This window comes from Pseudopodoces humilis, chromosome 3 (genome assembly GCF_049639895.1).
Source record: "Pseudopodoces humilis isolate 2021_Gansu_Grassland_sample_001 chromosome 3, ASM4963989v1, whole genome shotgun sequence".
NCBI lineage: Eukaryota > Metazoa > Chordata > Aves > Passeriformes > Paridae > Pseudopodoces > Pseudopodoces humilis.
In genome coordinates this window covers 68,143,328-68,159,786 of record NC_142202.1, presented here as the reverse complement: position 1 = coordinate 68,159,786, position 16,459 = coordinate 68,143,328, and the positions used below count along the sequence as shown (strand labels likewise).

General features: G+C 40.9%; 1 protein-coding gene across 7 annotated transcripts in view; it reads right to left on the bottom strand.

Moving 5' to 3' along the window:
* Window positions 1-16,459, bottom strand: part of FYN (FYN proto-oncogene, Src family tyrosine kinase) — a 137,648-nt gene that overhangs the window by 99,660 nt on the left and 21,529 nt on the right. Inside the window, exon 1 of one of the 7 annotated variants that reach the window (XM_088052441.1) lies at window positions 300-333. The exons of the other annotated variants lie outside the window; for them this stretch is intronic. The gene's annotated coding sequence lies outside the window, so the exon portion shown is untranslated. Of the gene's footprint in view, window positions 1-299; window positions 334-16,459 lie in introns of those variants that run through there. 7 annotated transcript variants of the gene reach the window in all.

The window sequence follows — 16,459 nt, the reverse complement described above, 5'->3', positions numbered from 1 at the left end:
ACCCCCTTCCTTCACAGCTGAGCAGGAGATTCTTGAACAGCACTGTGAAAAGCACAACTGTGAAGAAGGAAAGCCGGAGATATGAAGCAATTACTCCTTTTTCCTCAAGGCCACATGATTCTCAAGATAGCTACTGTTATTGCACCATCAGTTATAAGCTCCTACACAGGAGGTTAATGGCAGCTACCTCCCTTCACGCTTACTAATGATAACTGTTCCACAGAAACAGATAATCTTTATTATTTATTCACCAGTTTCCTTTCACAGCTGAAAAATCAGTAGGTGGTATTAACTCCTACCTGCAGCTCTGTCTTCAGACAGCCCTGTCGGTAAACAGTCGCCTCATTCTCTTCAGCAATTAAATTATTTTCTAGTAGGAAATTAGAAAACCACTCTCATTTCCATCATCTCTTGCCCTGCAGTCACTCCAGAAGAAGACAGACTTAGAGTTAATTCAGATATTGACCATGGGATCAGAGCTTTCATTCCAGTTCTTCCTCTTCTAAACACTTCCACATCCAGCAGGACACGCAGCTGCCGTGACTTGCTCACCAGCCAGCAGTGCAGGATGCGTAGGACACCAGCTCTACAGAAAGGAGCTCTGACGCGCTTCTCCTTCTCCTCAGTGAACACCAGCGACTGCAGCAGAGCACCCGCGCGCGGTTGGCACAGTGGACATTACAACACAGTCCTGCTTTAGGACCTTCTGCAGGAAGCAAGCAACTGGAAAGTCACATACCCACATCTGAAATAGTGTTACAGTTACGCCAACGGGTAGTGGCAATTGTGCACGAGCAGCTCTGTGTGGGAAGGAGACAGGTCAGTGCCCGGAAGGGGCGGCAGGGTGACACCCCAAATGAGCAGTTACAGCAAATGCCACCACACAGGAAGGAGCATCTTTAAGCACGAGGCAGTATTACCCGGAATATTACTATTTCAACACACCAGTTGTGATCAGACGTCACAGGACCAAACATACCAATGGCAGCTTCAACTTACCAGTTAATATAGGTCCATGAAAAAACATGTTCACTACCAGTTCTACTAAATTATGTGATGACACAGAGACAAGACCTGAACCTTCTCTGTGTCCAGCATTCACCTAGGAAGTACCACAGGACTTCCAGAACTACACATTCACCAGAAGCTGGTTAATTATTTATAGATTCATGTAATACAAGCTGCAGTCATTTATTTTCAAGTTGGAAAATACACAAGGAATCTTCTTATAAATAATTTTTTTTAAGTTTTTGTTTGTTGGTTTTTTTGTTGTTGGCTGATTTGTTTTTTTTTTTAGACTTACTCTGATTATCAGACACTAATCTCTGAGCCTCTACGAAACTTTTATTGAAATTAACAGCAGATAAGTAAATGGAAAATGACATCATGATTGCATGTTTTAAGGAAAGAATGTATTATGTGTCAATATCAGAGCAAAGAACAGTGACAAAACTGGACTGGCTTTATATTTGCTTCCTTTTTGCTAGCTCCAAATGAGGCTAGGGAACAGGAGACTTGCAGAATCTTCTTTGGCTGCTAATTCATGCAGGAATAAAACTGGAACACTATTTGGGGACAAAAAAACCCCTACCAGCTGTACTTCTTTTGGATTATGGAAGGCACAAAACATGAAAAAAATGCTAATTCTTGATAAACATAAACAACGTGGCACTCAGCCTTACAGAGAACTTTAATCCTCCGCAGCCCCTGGTGCAGACCAGAGTGAGCCAGGCTCCCTCCTGCAGCCCATGGTGCAGCAGACATCCACCTGAGGCCCCTGAAGGGCCACTCACCAGGGCAGGTGGAAACCCAAGGGAGGCTGTGATGCCCTGGAAGGTTTACTGGCAGGACTTGTGACCCTGTGGCAGACCCATGCTGAAGCAGCCTGCTCCTGAGGGGCTGTGCCCTACTGGAAGGGCCCCACACTGGAGCAGCTTGTGAAGAACTGCAGCCTGTAGGAAGGACATGCTTTGGACAAGTTCATGGAGGAAGGACTTTCTCCTGAGGGAGGGATCCCACACTGCAGCAGGTGAAGAGTGTGAAGAGGAGTCCTCCCTCTGAGGAGAAAGGCGTGGCAAAAAAAGTGTGTGACAGCCCTCATTCTCCATCCCCCTGGCACTGCTGGGGCAAGGAGGTAGAGAAAATTTGGAATAAAGTTAAGCCCAGAAAGAAGGAAGGGTGGCAGGAAGGTATTTTATTATTCAGTTTTTATCGCTCATTGTACTACTCTCATTTGATTGGTAACATTAAACTAACTTTCCCCAACTGTTTTGATTGTGGTAGTACCTACCAGAAGTGATCTCACCCTGTCCTTATCTTGCCCCATGGATGTTCCATTACATTCTTTGTCCCCTGTCCAGCTGAGGAGTGATAGAGTGGCTTGGTGGGTACCTGGCGTCCAGCCAGGATCAACCCACCACAGCTCATCAATAACATTAGATCTGTCAGAAAGAAGTAAAGAGCTGTGATTATCCATGGTTTATCTAATTGAAATAATCAGGTCTCTGAAATATTGCTTTCATTGAAAAGACCTTCCTGACTTGGCAATCCGAGGTATTTGGAGACTGTGTCAGTAATTCACATACACAAATCAGGCCATTTCCTTCCTTATACCAGCTGTCCAAAAGGTTCTGTGAGAGGGATACTCACTTTTTCTGCAAACATCCAATAATATAGAGCAGACATGCAGAAATACAGGTATTTTGTACAAGGCACAAGCATGAGAGAGAAACAGGAAGGTAAGAAGACAAAGTATACAGACTTGAGATTCGAGAGAGCTCTCCAAAGAAAGCCAGTAAAGCTAGTTTTTATGGCGCATAAAAGAAGTTATCTCCCTCCTTTGGTTTGCATTACAGCAGCACAGTAAAGCCTGAGCTGAGATATCCTTGTCAGTTTTTCTAGATAACAGATATTAAAAATAATAATTTTAAAAGTCAGATCAGTAGGTTAAGGGGAGGTAGTACTCCCCAGGCCTCAAACACAGTGAATTCACAACCTCAGTTTAGTCAGGATGAAGGCAGCACTTGCCTTTGCTCCTTGGCTCACATAAGAAAAGAGAGATGCAGAAGCACGAGTCACACTGGCTGAACTGAAATGAGGGGACTCAGGTGGCTGCCTCAAGAGCGATGCTTTGGGCTTCAGAAAAGTTACATCAGCCACCTCTGATGCAATTTAGGTTACCTTAGGTGATATAACTTATTTATGGACTCTTACGTGAGATTAGAAGTCATGGGGGAAAGGAAATAGATACTTTTCAAAACTGACGTGATTTGGAGGTTTCTTAGTGAAAATCACCTCACCATCGCTTTGCCAAAATAACCAGAAAAGGAATTAAAAGCATGAACATCACCAGTGCAGTTTCTGGAATTAGAAATGAAGACTTTCCTGGTTCTCCAGACCTTAAAATCTTCATTTAAACAACCTCAGGCAGAATATTTTGTGCATCTCTCCTAGGAGCCATTGTAATTAAGTTGGTGACTATAGGAAAGCAGATGATGAAATCTTTATGTATTATGCATGCACACACAGAGGAATTTCTTGGAGATAAATCTCAAATTTCAAACCAATAAGTACGAGAAATTATGCTAAAAGGTACAGAAGAAGCTGATCTCGACTGAGGTAGTTTCTATTTGTCTTGATCCATAAGCAAAAAAAGAGATGTTCAATGGAGCAGACGCAGCTGACAGAGTTCCTCACTGAGATGCATAATGGGGCAAACCCAAAGAGAAGCTGTGGCTGAAGGAAACACAAGCTCTTCCTGGTGCTACGTTCTCCTGCTGGACCAACACCAGGTGTGGCAGGTTCAGCAGGCAGCCAGGCTGGCCAGGCATGGGTCCCAGTCCCAGATGTGCTTACTGCTATGCTGAGGTTCCCCGAGCTCATGATGTGGAGCAGAACAGGAGTCCTGCTGTGGAAAGAACCTGAGGCATGAAAACTGGGGAGCTGGAGACGGGTTAACATTGATATTCTTTGGTGTGCAGAGAACAAGCTGAAAATCAGGTCACCTTATGGGCAGGACCACCAGCTCAGCACAAAAATTACTGTTTCAGGTTGCCTACTAGTGGTATTCAGTCTGTGGTCATCAGCTTATCCCTCTCCTGATACTAACCTTTTCCAAAGTGCTAATGGGGAAAAACATATTCCTAGGGTATTACACAACTTTTGTGTTTGTGCAAAACTCCTCCTTTGGCCATCAAAGATGCCTATCAGGTTATTAACTTTGCTTTTGAGGATACCTAAAGTACCTTAGCATTCAAACTGATACACCTTCTCTGTACAGCTTTAGTTTGGAGCATCGACAAAGCGAAAAGGTTCCTATTTGACAAGCACTGCCTTGCCAAGCTCTCACACAAATCCAGCAGCATAGCAAGGAATGACTAATGAATAAATCTCAAAAAAAAAGAGGGAGGTAAAAGGATGTTTACAGATTTCCACAGAGATGTGGTCTATTATGAAGCTATAACTTCCTATCTATTGAGTGTTTACTAGAAAGGCTCAGTATTAAGATAAAGTCTTTTGTGGACAGGAAATGATCCAAGAAAAATTATACAGATACAGCAATTCACCATCAAAATGGGAGGAAACACTTGAAATGCTAAATAACTGAAAGCTTACATGGTACTAGAATACTATTTAAAATTAGGAGTAAAGATTTCTTTTAGACATGCACTTCCTCAAAACCTTAAATGAGATTTTATCCAGCCCTCTTTTATTTGATCAGATGGCTATAGATTCCAAGGGTAGTTTGACAGATTAACAACTGCAGGACTAGATATATGTTTAATTAAACACACATTAAACGAAACCACATTGTGTGATAGGTATATTTGAAAAGCCTATTCAGTTAAGTATGATTGATATCTACAGATACATCTGCACTTTAAAAAAAAACCCAAACTTGCAGCCCCACATATGAACAGAGAATTTACAGGAAATAATATGCAGAAATATTTCAACCCTAGGCTCACATCTAATGGTCTACTTTCTTCTCTCATGTATAATTTCGTGAAGTTGCTTTATTACAAACAGACAACACTGAGTTTGGGGAAGAAAGATATAATCCATCAAAATCATATATTTAAAATTTCAATATCTGTTTCATGAATTACAGCCTAATCTACATTTTTTTGACTGCAGAATGATATGTTACATGTGACAATTTTAATGTAAATTCCACAGGAAAGGCACTTCCCATCTGCAGCTGAGCTCTCGATGCACACCCAAAGGCTTAATTCAAAATCTGCTCTTCAGCAGCCAGCACTAGCACTGCACATGTAGCCATGCGACCAGCAAACACAAAGAGCTGCTAACTAGTCATGATAAAGAAAAACTAGCGCATGAAAGGGACTGAAAATGGTTCCAAGCAGCCAATGGCACCCTGCTTTTAGAGAAGTACTTTGAAAGAATACTCACAGAAGGGCCTTTTTGCCAAAGAATTGCACTGTCAATGACTGGTTCAATCCCACTGATTAGGGTCTTTCCATTAACCTCAGCAAGTTCCCTATCAATCTCCAGATTTTTTGTTATTAAAATAGGCTGACAAACAATCTAGGCTCAGCTTACAGCTGAGGCTGGCAGTTTATCACCCTGCACCAAATTGTGACAGGAGGGTTTACAACCCTCAGTGCTGTCAGGAAAGCTAGATGTAGGAGGGGGGTATCACTGTTTCTGAAACAGATACAGAATCACAGAGTAGTTAGAGTTGGAAGGGGCCAACTTCCAACCAAGTTGACCAAGATGGTGTCACCAGAATGTGTCCAGGGGGTTTTAACTGTCTCCAGAGACTCCATAACCTTGTCAGGCAGCCTGTTCCAGTGCTCTGCCACCCTCAGAGTAAAGAAGCTCTTCCACATGTTGAAGTGGAGCTTCTTGCACTTTAATTTATGGCTGTTACATATGAGGCAATTGTTAATGGTACTTTAATTTTTGGCTCTGATAGGTTCATTAAAACATACATTCATCATATGAGCAAGCATTATGTAGTACACAAGAAGCATATACTTTGGTCAAATTACAAAACTGAAAAATAATTTTAAAATACACTAGCAAAATTATTTTTCATTCGCAATCATTTGACAAGGCATCAGAATATTTTGGGGAAGAAAAAAAAAATAAAAGGAGGAGGTTAATTCTTGCTTCCATCCTTGCTTTATCAATCCAGAGCTAAGTGTTTGGTTTTCGGCTTCTTTACCACAGCAAAAGCAAGACTCCTCTATGCTTTCACCAAGATGCACATCAGCTTGACACATTAGCAAGGAATTAAATTTGTGTTGTCTGTTTATATTGAGAAAAATAATTTAAAAAATAATAAAAAATAAGGTTTGATTTTAGATTAGTGACACTGTGAAACAGTAAAAACGAAACAAAGCCAAGTATCTAGTTTCTTTTGGATTATTTTAAAGTAGTCTCAAAGATATACATCACCAGAAAACAATGGCAGCTCAAGTGAATGATTAAATCCTGAATCTGCATGTTGTAAATCATGATAGATGAAGGTTTATCTAGGAACTTCAAATGCCGTGGCCGTTTGGAATGGAACTGAACACATATACAAAGACAACTACAGTCTTTACCCAGATTACTCAGGAAACATTGTTTACTATGGGGAAAGACAGTGGCCTCCTTCAAAGCACCCCTCGGTCCTAAAATGCAGATTGCACTAACATGACTACAAGGTAAGTGTTTAATACAAATGTCTGCGTAGATAGGAGACATAATCTGTGTAGCTCAAACTTCATGAACCTTGGGCCAGAAGTCCCATGTTATGGTCCCAAATCCTATATAATAGCTTGTGGCAGCTTGTGAACTTCTAGTAGAAGGTGCATATTGAGTGTCAACTATCCAAAAGTACAGTTTTATCCCGTGTTATAACTGCAGGAGAGCCCAGGCAAAGGGCTGAGAATTTATACAGCAGCTGCTGCTCAGAAACCCACAAACTGCAACTTATTCCACAGTTCTTGTTTTCTCTTATCACCTCATTTCTCTTAAGTAGCTACTGCTCCCCACACTCATTTAATGGGTGCAATACTAAATAAAGATCATGCTGAAATTACCTTTAAAAACTTCTTGCAAGCAATTTTTTTTTCTTGCATGCATGAACTGATGGCAAATATCTTCTAAGTTAATTTCCCCGTTGGAAGCAACCAAAAGGATGAAACTGTACTCATTAGAATACACAGAAAGAAAGCAATAATCCAAAGCTCCATGCATGCTTATCAGAAAACTTTGAATTGCTCTTCATCTCACTGGTCAAATTTAGAAAGAAAATTATATTGACTCATTATAACTCAGATCACAAACCAACCGTTTAAAAGTACTTTAAAAATTAGGTTAAAGAGTCATACAGAAGATACTTAAACTAAAAAGAGAAACTGAAATTTAAAAAAAGATAAAAATCCCAAAGGTTTTAATTAAATGGCTGAAGTGTTAATTTCTAGAATAAAACAGAAAAACAGCTGGAAGCATTAATAAGCATACTATTAAATTAAAGTTTACATGTCAACAACATAAAGGCAATCTCCAGTGCAGTTCTCCCCCAAAAAGAAACAAATCAAATTCATCCACTAAAAAACCTGCTATACACAGCATTTTTTGTATTTAAAAAATATGATTGCTTATGCCCTACAAAAATGGGGCAATCTAGGAGTCATTTTGTCAAAGGAAATGTCTCTGAAGTGCACAGAATCACAGAGTATGCTGAGTTGGAAAGGACCCACAACGATCATCATGTCCAAGTTGTGGCATTTCACATGTGAGCAGCCCCAGCTTAGGTCGCAGAAGGTCAAGGTTGCATTGTCAGGCTTAGAGAGAAAGCTAGAAAAGAAAACCGAAACAGTGAACTACTAGAGGTCAAACTCAATTAAGAGAAACCCTTCTAGCCTGTGTAGTGAAATCTCATCGACCCCCCAGAAGACATCATTATATCTCCATTGACTGGTGAAGAAGTGAACAAAACTTAAATTCAATTTGGTCAAATCCAGCTCTGATTAGTGCTGCTGAAACACACACAATAAACTGCCAAATTGCTTCAGTAGCCAAAATGATGCTGGCTTTCTTATAGTTGCCAGTGACAGATGTAGTAAAAGCAGAGACCTTCAGCAAATACCTGAGTTTGGTGGGAAAACATTGGTTCCCTTCTATCAGAGCCACACAAATTTGGTCTGAAGAGATTCACAGCAGGACAGAAGAAGCTGGTACTGACACAGAGGTGCTGACTGGAAAGAATAATGGAAGCTGAGCTCCCCATCTTGCTGCCCAGTATCCTAATGTGAACAACTAAATAAAAGCAGCCAATCCTCACAAAGAGGCAAACACTAACTGGAGTTAAGCTTTTAATTTTGTATCCCAGGACTTGAGAGTCCTGAGTAATCTCCAAAAAACACAGACTGATGAGACCAGGATGATGAGCAAAGCCTTACAAGGAAACAGGAGCAAGGACTGGGGACCACTTTCTCCAACATCTGGCTCCACACTAGAGAGCCACATCTTGTTCACAAACTAGTCAGAGTTTCACAAGAGCTTTCCTTCACAATTGCAGAGTTTCTTCTCCAAATCCACCCTGCTAGTCCAAGCTCCACCAGCAGTTTGCACCTTGCACCTAGCAAGGTGAGCTTCCCCTCTGCACCAATATGCCAATCCAAGCTCACTACACTATATAACCACAAATGTTGGCTCCTTTGCCCGGCTGGCTTAGTGAGTTATGAGATTCAAGGCTACCGACAGAAGAGGAGCAGCAGGGGCTCATTCACCCATCTGTTCTAACGTGGCTGTCCCAGCTTCACTTAGGGCTGTCACGTCAGAGGACCGCAGGCTTTCTCCTCCATTCCAGCTCGGCATACCTTCTGCAGAGGACAAAGACGAGAAGAAACCTCTTCTGTGGCTCTGGCCACACGCCCCAGCACCCGCTGAACGAAGCCATAACCACTTGCCTCATTTTAACAGGGTGAAAATCAAAGAGTTAAACCCAAGGCAAAAGCCTTAAAGCACTGAGGAGTGCATTAGCAAGCACATCACTAGAATCTCCCTAAGAATTAGAAGTGTCAGAGCACAGATTTAATTTATGCAGCACACATACTACAAAACTCAGTGAAGAAAAATTCTGAAGTAAAGCTGCCTGAGGCAATATACTTATTGTAAGACTGTTTTCTGTATTATAAACCATAATGATACTTATAAAGTCTTCTGTTTCTAAAGTTTAAAGTGGTAGCTTTACAAAAAATTTTCTTTCAGAAAGGGGAAGTCTGGCAGTTCTGACCTGATTTTGCTGTTTATGTGATGGCTGCAACACTGAATATCCTGATGAAAGGAAACTCTGCTGAAGCCTATACTCTGATTTCTTCTTCTTCTTAGAGCTTATTCTGCAGCACTTCAGAGAGCTCCAAGACATCACTGTGTCTCTACCCTATGAGACACAGTACAGATACAGCTGCTTCTTGGGATTTCAAAAATAATTAAAGGCACAAGACAACAAAGGAAGGATGGAAGAAAGAAAAACGTGAAGGAGGCAACACAAGCCTTTTGCAAACAAATGCATGCGCATTCAAGTCTGTTAAAAGGTGTATGTTCTTCCATGTGATGTGTTATCTTTTCTACCAGGCTAATTTGACAGAATTACCTCAGAGGATTTTTTTTTCCAAGAAAGCAGCCTGGCTGAAGTTAATCCATTTTGTTACAAATTTGCTACATTTCCGTATACTGCCAGAATTTAAAATATTCCTGTGCTTTTAAAAAATCGTGGCAGAGATAATATCTGATTTAATTAAAAACAACTGTGTCTTTCCTGAAAGTAGATGTATATTTGACAGGATTAAGTTTACAACCACTGTTTTAGCTATCCGTGATTAGTTCAGAAGCTTCTCAGAGTTACATTAAGGGAAATGCTACCAAAAAAAAAAAAACAAAACAAAAAACAGCAGCAGCAAGCCTAACCAGATAAAAAAGGAAGGGAAGGCAGATTACTTCACTGTAGGAGGGGCTGCCGTGACTTCCTGGAAGTGCAAAAGTGCCTGCGTTCCTTGTGCAGGAGCCAAAGAGGGCTCAGATGGAGAGGTCTCACCCACCCAGCCACCCCAGCAGGAGGTTAGGAAGTGCCCTCAACTTGACCCACACAGACGTGTAGGGGGAACAGTCAAGGGCGTGGAAATGAAGTATCACACAGCCCACTGTAGCTCTCTTGTCGTGCCTCTCTGAATTCCATGGATAACAAACGCATCTGATTAAGGCTGAGGTTGCTTCTCCCCCCGTGCCCTAGTTCTCCGCAAGGAGGTGAGCTCCAGGACCTCTGCACACTCCTGGTTACCCAGGTCCCAGAGAGCTGCAGCCAGGCAGTGGCACTTCAGACAACAGAAACACCAAAAGGGAAACCCACAATCAGCCTTCTTTCCCCCATGGGACACTTAGAAGACAAAAAACCCACTTCTTCCAGTCTGCTCCCCGAAAGCACAGGTACTTCTTGAGCACTTCAGCAGTTACAAACAGAAAGCAACAATGGTAGCTAGGCTGGAGACAGAATAATTCCTGCAAATACAGCACACTAATGATTAAATATATTAACACAAACATGCATTATTTATGGCTGAAATACATAACTTTGTTATAGACCACTACGGTCTATTTGCAGTTTCCAAAGTGAGGGAAATGCTCTGGAAGCGCAAGTAGTTTGTAATTTTATCAACAGCTCTCAAACCTCCAAAAATAGTTCTTAACTACATCCAGAAAAATTACAGACCACAGCCATGTTTGCCTTGTGATTACTTGAAAGCTAAATAAATCTTCTCTTTGAAGTGGAAATGAAGGTTTTTGAAGGTTTTACTGAGTTTTTGGCCACAGATTTTTATATATAAAAGCACCGATTTAAAACTTATTATATCCCAACCAGGATAATTTTTGGAAACACTCTGCTTACTTCTTGGATGGGTTTATATTTGATTCACTCACAGTAATTCTACAGCTCTCATAATACTGAGAATTAGTCAGGAAAACAAAGAAAATTACAGATATTTCCATTTATAGATGGCTGGTCTGCAGTTTGGTAATCTTGCAACCAGGAAGTAGGAGAGATCATTCTCTTCTTTTCAATATCACATGGCAGAAGCAATTAGAAATAGCCTCAAATTATGTGAATTCTCCTGATTTCACAGATATACTCTTAAGCCTTTAGATTACCCTCAAGTCCCTACTCTGAAAAACTCATGCTACACTTACATCTCAAGTCCCATCTTTGCCATCAGAGACTCCACTAACTGTACATATACACTGCAGATTTATTTTTTTTTTCCAAAATTATTTCAGGACCACAACAATCCTGAGGAAACAGTGAGGCCCAGGTTAACATCCCCTATAGAAAAGTCTGTGTGAATAAATGGTGCTTGATAACATCTGCAGAACCATCTGGGCAGCTTTGTTGCTGTTGAAGTCGAGGTGGGTATCTCTGAATATTGCAGACCCTTAAGGAACTCAAACTCAGGAAGAAGACCCATTATAGAAATTAAGCCACAATACAAGGAATAAATTTTACTCTCAATTAGTAGTCTGCATGGTCAGACTGGATAAGACTCTGAGCAACCTGATCTAGGTGAAGATGTTCCCACTTGTTGCAGGGGTTGGACTAGGTGACATTTAAAGGACACTCCCAACCCAACCCATTCTATAGTTCTGGGAGAAATCAGTGGGCCAGGAATGTAGGTCCATTCCTCCACATCTGCTACATGCAGAACAGCACCTAGCTTTGCTGCATGGCTGCCAGTGGTGTTAGAAGGGCTATTAAATGTCACGAGTAAGATTTTATTGCAGTCTAATTATCAAGGAGGTAAGAGAAGATTCATTGTCTAGTCTCTGTCTCATGTGGTATTAAAAACATTTCCCAAAGCAACACAATCTGGTTAAGTCAAAACGAGCTACTAGACTTGTTGGGCCACAGGTATGACCTAGGTGTAGCAACTCTGCCTTTTGTTTAATAAAGAGGAAGGAAAAAAGAAAGGCTGTGTGATGATTCCAGCAGCAGAAAAAGAAATGGATCAAGTGAAATTCTGACATGCAAATTTTAAATCCCAAATCTTAATGGAAAAAAGCAGCAATTTACTTTTGGGGGTACCTGTAACTTCCCAACACACTGCACTTCATTGCTTAGGAAACCTTTGCATCTGTGGATCTTTTGTGCTGAAGTTGTATGCCCTGAGTTCAGGCTGAGTGTTCTGAGGAGCTGCAGCCAAAACAACCCAGTCACTTCCAAGAATGTAGCTGGGCAAAAAAGGGAACCTTTTATTCTCAGAACACAGGGCATTGAAACTTGTCCCAGCATAAATTCTTTTCACTCCCCAACTTGTGAGTACTTGAACTTGGAATTCCAAAGTGGCTCTTCCACAGCGCTTTATCCGCGGGTTTGTATAAGTCAGGTGAAATAAAAACATCATCCTGACTACACTTTTGCAAAATCTTCCTGTTTAAAATTAGATAAAAGGGAATGGATAGCCAGTCTGGCAAATCAAGGACTTCACACTTCTCAGTCATGTGATAAGCACAAGTTTCAACAGTGCTTACTTGTACAAAATGATGGTGTTGGGATGTTTGATACATACATTTCACAGATGTAACTAAGTGCAACCAAAGCCTATTGAGGACTCTTATCAGATGAAGGCTGGAGAGATATTTACTTGCAGGAGAGGAGAGAATATTTAAACTTTTATCACAGTTCATATAATTTTCTTCAGAAACTTTTATTTCTAGCCATCAGAGATATGAAGTCTCTGTATAAAATATACTGTGTGCTACAGCAACTTCTTTTCCATTAAAAAGGCTGATTCCCACTCTAAAAAAGCAGAATTAAACTGCAATCTCAGCTCAGCATTAATAGGAACAGCAAATACAGTGTCCTAAGATAGAGTGCCTATAACATACATAACTTATCTGTACAGAACAAGCTGGCAGAGCAGTTACGTCTTTAGCAAACTGGACTCAATATAAAAAGGATTTACTTGCATGCAAGAACATTTGCAGTCTCTGTGCAGTTTTACTTTGAATAGATTTAACATTTAACTAGTTCAACCACATTAATCCTTGAGCTCCAGACTCCTGGAAAAGTATTCATCATTCTTCGTTTCGAACCAAAAATGACATTTGTGGCAACAAAAGGTGGAATTTCAAAGAACTGTATGCAAATTTAAAAACATCAGTATCTAAATAGATATGAAAAGCTCCCAACTTTCTCAAACAAAAAAAGTAAGATTCATAGCAAAGCTACACTTTCCTCATTTATATTAGAGTAAGTTTAAAGCCTTAAAAGCCAGAACTCGGAGCAGCTTTTTCTCAGATAGTAAAGGCCATCACTTTTGAAGTGTTCCAATTGCAAAAGCTAAATTGTAGCAATAATGATGAAATAGTCCAGTCAAAATGACCTTAGATTGAAATTTTAAATGAGAAACCAACTCAGTGCAGTTACTGATAATGCAAGTTAATTAAGAGCATTTTTGAACGTTTGTCCTATTTCCACACTGTGATTTCCAGGTTTGCTGAAGAGTCTCCTATTGTGCTGCACATCATGCTCCAGGGTACAGCAATAGCTGCCCTTTATGCAATGCTTTTATTTGATACTTTGAATTTTACAGTTTATCTTGAGATAAAGGCGTAGAGAAGCAGATTAAAGGAAAGTATGTTTTACTGCCATTACGCTGCTTTCCCTTTGGAGAAGGACAGATGGGTGCTTGTAAATCCATCTTTGGCTGTCTCTCATTCCCTGACACTATTCACTGCCCCTTCCCCTCTGCTGCAGACCACAGCCTTCCAAAAAACCCACACCAAAATGCAAAAAACCCTGTATCTCCATGTGTTAATCCAAGAATGGAAAAAACTATAAAGCAACTGAGAATAAACACGAGAGCCCTGCACCAGTACATCCCCCATTTCAAGACAGCTAAAACCACAGAAGACTGTTTTGGCATTTTGGCACGTGTATGTACAGACCAGCAGGCAGAGAGGTTTCCATGTTTTCCTATCCCGAGTAATATGCAAAATGCCACAGCACCTAGCCCACAGCTCTGGTTTGGGGAAGATTAATTTGCTCTTCACCTTAATAGCTTTGGGTAACTTTGTCCTTCTCAAAAGGGAGACTTACACAACAGCTCCACCATCACTATGGTAAGAAAATTTCCTCGGGAGCCAAAGCCTCCTCTCCACTTCAGACAGATGTGAGAGATGATCCTGCCTTTTGCAGTGGGGTCTGACTTTTCAAAAATAGCTCATCCACTGGTTTATGAAACGGAGCTTGTGAAACACCAAGTGCATCTCCTGTTAGTTTAATCAGATTCCCTGCCCCTATAAGCCACAACCCCAGAAAATCCAGCTTCTCTCCCATTCCCTGGAGAGCTGCTGTCTTGTGAATGGGTGGAGAAAGGAGACTGTCTCCTGCTCTGCATGCAGAGATTCCCGCCCCTCTCTAGTAGAAAGCATTTCACCTGCCTGCCATTCTCTTCAATAACTTGTCTTGGAAAACTACAACAAAACTACAACAGCTTGAGCAAGTCTCATCTGACTTGAAGGTCTGAACTTTGTATTTGCTCACTATCCAAATCACTTCCCTCAAACTTCAACAAAGTACTTTTCTCTTTCTTCTTCCTTTTTATTTTTAAACTTTACTCTCCCAGGCAGACACCAAAAAAATCTCTTGTACAGCAACTTTTCCTCTCAGTAAAACATTCAATTTGCATCTTCCAAATAAAAATTCTCATCTTTTCTCCCACCAGTTGAGACTTCTGTTGCCAACTCTCCTAGCTCTCTTAATCAAGCATACTTGTCAATGAACTTGCAATTACAATGTATGTGCTTGATAAAGCAAAGATATGTGTAGAAACAAACTGTCAAACACTTTCACAAATTAAACAAGACATTAGCCTGCCTCTTGCTTCCCTCTCCCCAGCTCAATCCCTCTCCAAGGCCTCATATCCTCCTTCTGTCTACAGACACCTCCATGCCTGCTGCTCTGAGCTGTTCTGCCCTCAGCTTAACTCAGCATTTCTGTATTTCACCATCTTTACCTCTGTCTCACCGGCCTTTATGCTTAGACTGGGACAATGCAAAAAACCATTATGCCACTCTTTAGTAATAAACCAAATTAAGTGAAAGACATTCCAGCCTGCCACATTCTAAGCAAAAGCACTTTCTGAAATACCAAAATACATATGCCTTCATTTTAAAATAACACAACCAAGCAGCTTTCTGGTCAATGAATGTAGAGAATTTCTGTTTTTTTAAAAAAAAACTTCATTTGACTTCTTGGATTCAACCCACTCTCACCAATTATACAGGACTGGGGGTTTTAGCTCATTTCACAGCGACATTGTTTGCTTTAGCTTTATCCTTTCTGCTTTCTGTAGATAGACTCTTGTCCTGGCTGTATTTTCTACATTCACTGCCTCCACCCTTGAACCTTTCCTCAACCTTTATTAAAAAAACCCCAAAAACCAAAAGACCAACAAAACCCCACCCAAATTCTCTTTCTCACCTCACCCACGTTCCGACAGATGCCCACTCAAAGTCCCAGGCTTGTTTGTGATCTGCTGCCTGCATGCTCTACCTCAGAGCCCTTCTGGGCAGCTCTGCCCCCAGCAGCTCCCTGTAACACACACGGGAGCATCAAAAAGAAACCCAAACAAAAAAGCCAGCCTCACCTGGACCCTGCTGCTGTTTCTCCTTTACCTTGCAATAGAAGAATTCCACTAGAGTTGTTTCTTTCAAAGAGGGCTGGCTGCAGCTGTGCTCTGGCAGACAACATTGGTCCACCTCAAGTACAGAAACAAATTTTATTTCCATATAAATAAACAGCCTCCACTGACGAGGGGAGGAAAGCAGCACAGAAAAGGAAATATTGCAAATATCACAAACACACTATTTCTTGTAAGTTTTTGTCCAAGGATCTTCATCTCTTTGCTCCCTGCAAAGGCTATAATACCAATCCACTTGAACCTTTTTGTTTGTTTGTTTGTTTGGCTTTCTTTGCAAGAAACAGCACCTTCTTTCTCACTACTGATTTTCTGACTTCAGCAGATTCACAGAAGGGTGAATATTTTCCACTTTATTAACAAGCATTAAGGTTTCCATTTACTACTTGAGCTTTCCATGAGCTCTAAAGATCAGGAGAGATACCAGTGAAATGCAATATGATTGCAAGCAAGCACCAGAAGAATGAAGTGGAACTAGAACTTCCAAGTACTGCTTATTTCAGGACTTGTGACTGGCACAAAGATCCCTCACTTTGTAGATAGATACTACTTTTTCCTCAAAGACTAAACAGCCCAAGAAGTGTCTCTCCTGAATGTTCCACTGACACGACATTTTTCCTGAACACAAAGTAAGTCAGTGTGGTTTTCATTCTGTTTCATTCCCTGACCCCTTCAACTAGACTAGGCTGCAGCTCTGTATGGGAGTGGAAACAGTACATTGGTATTGCACACCACTGGATGGGTGGGGG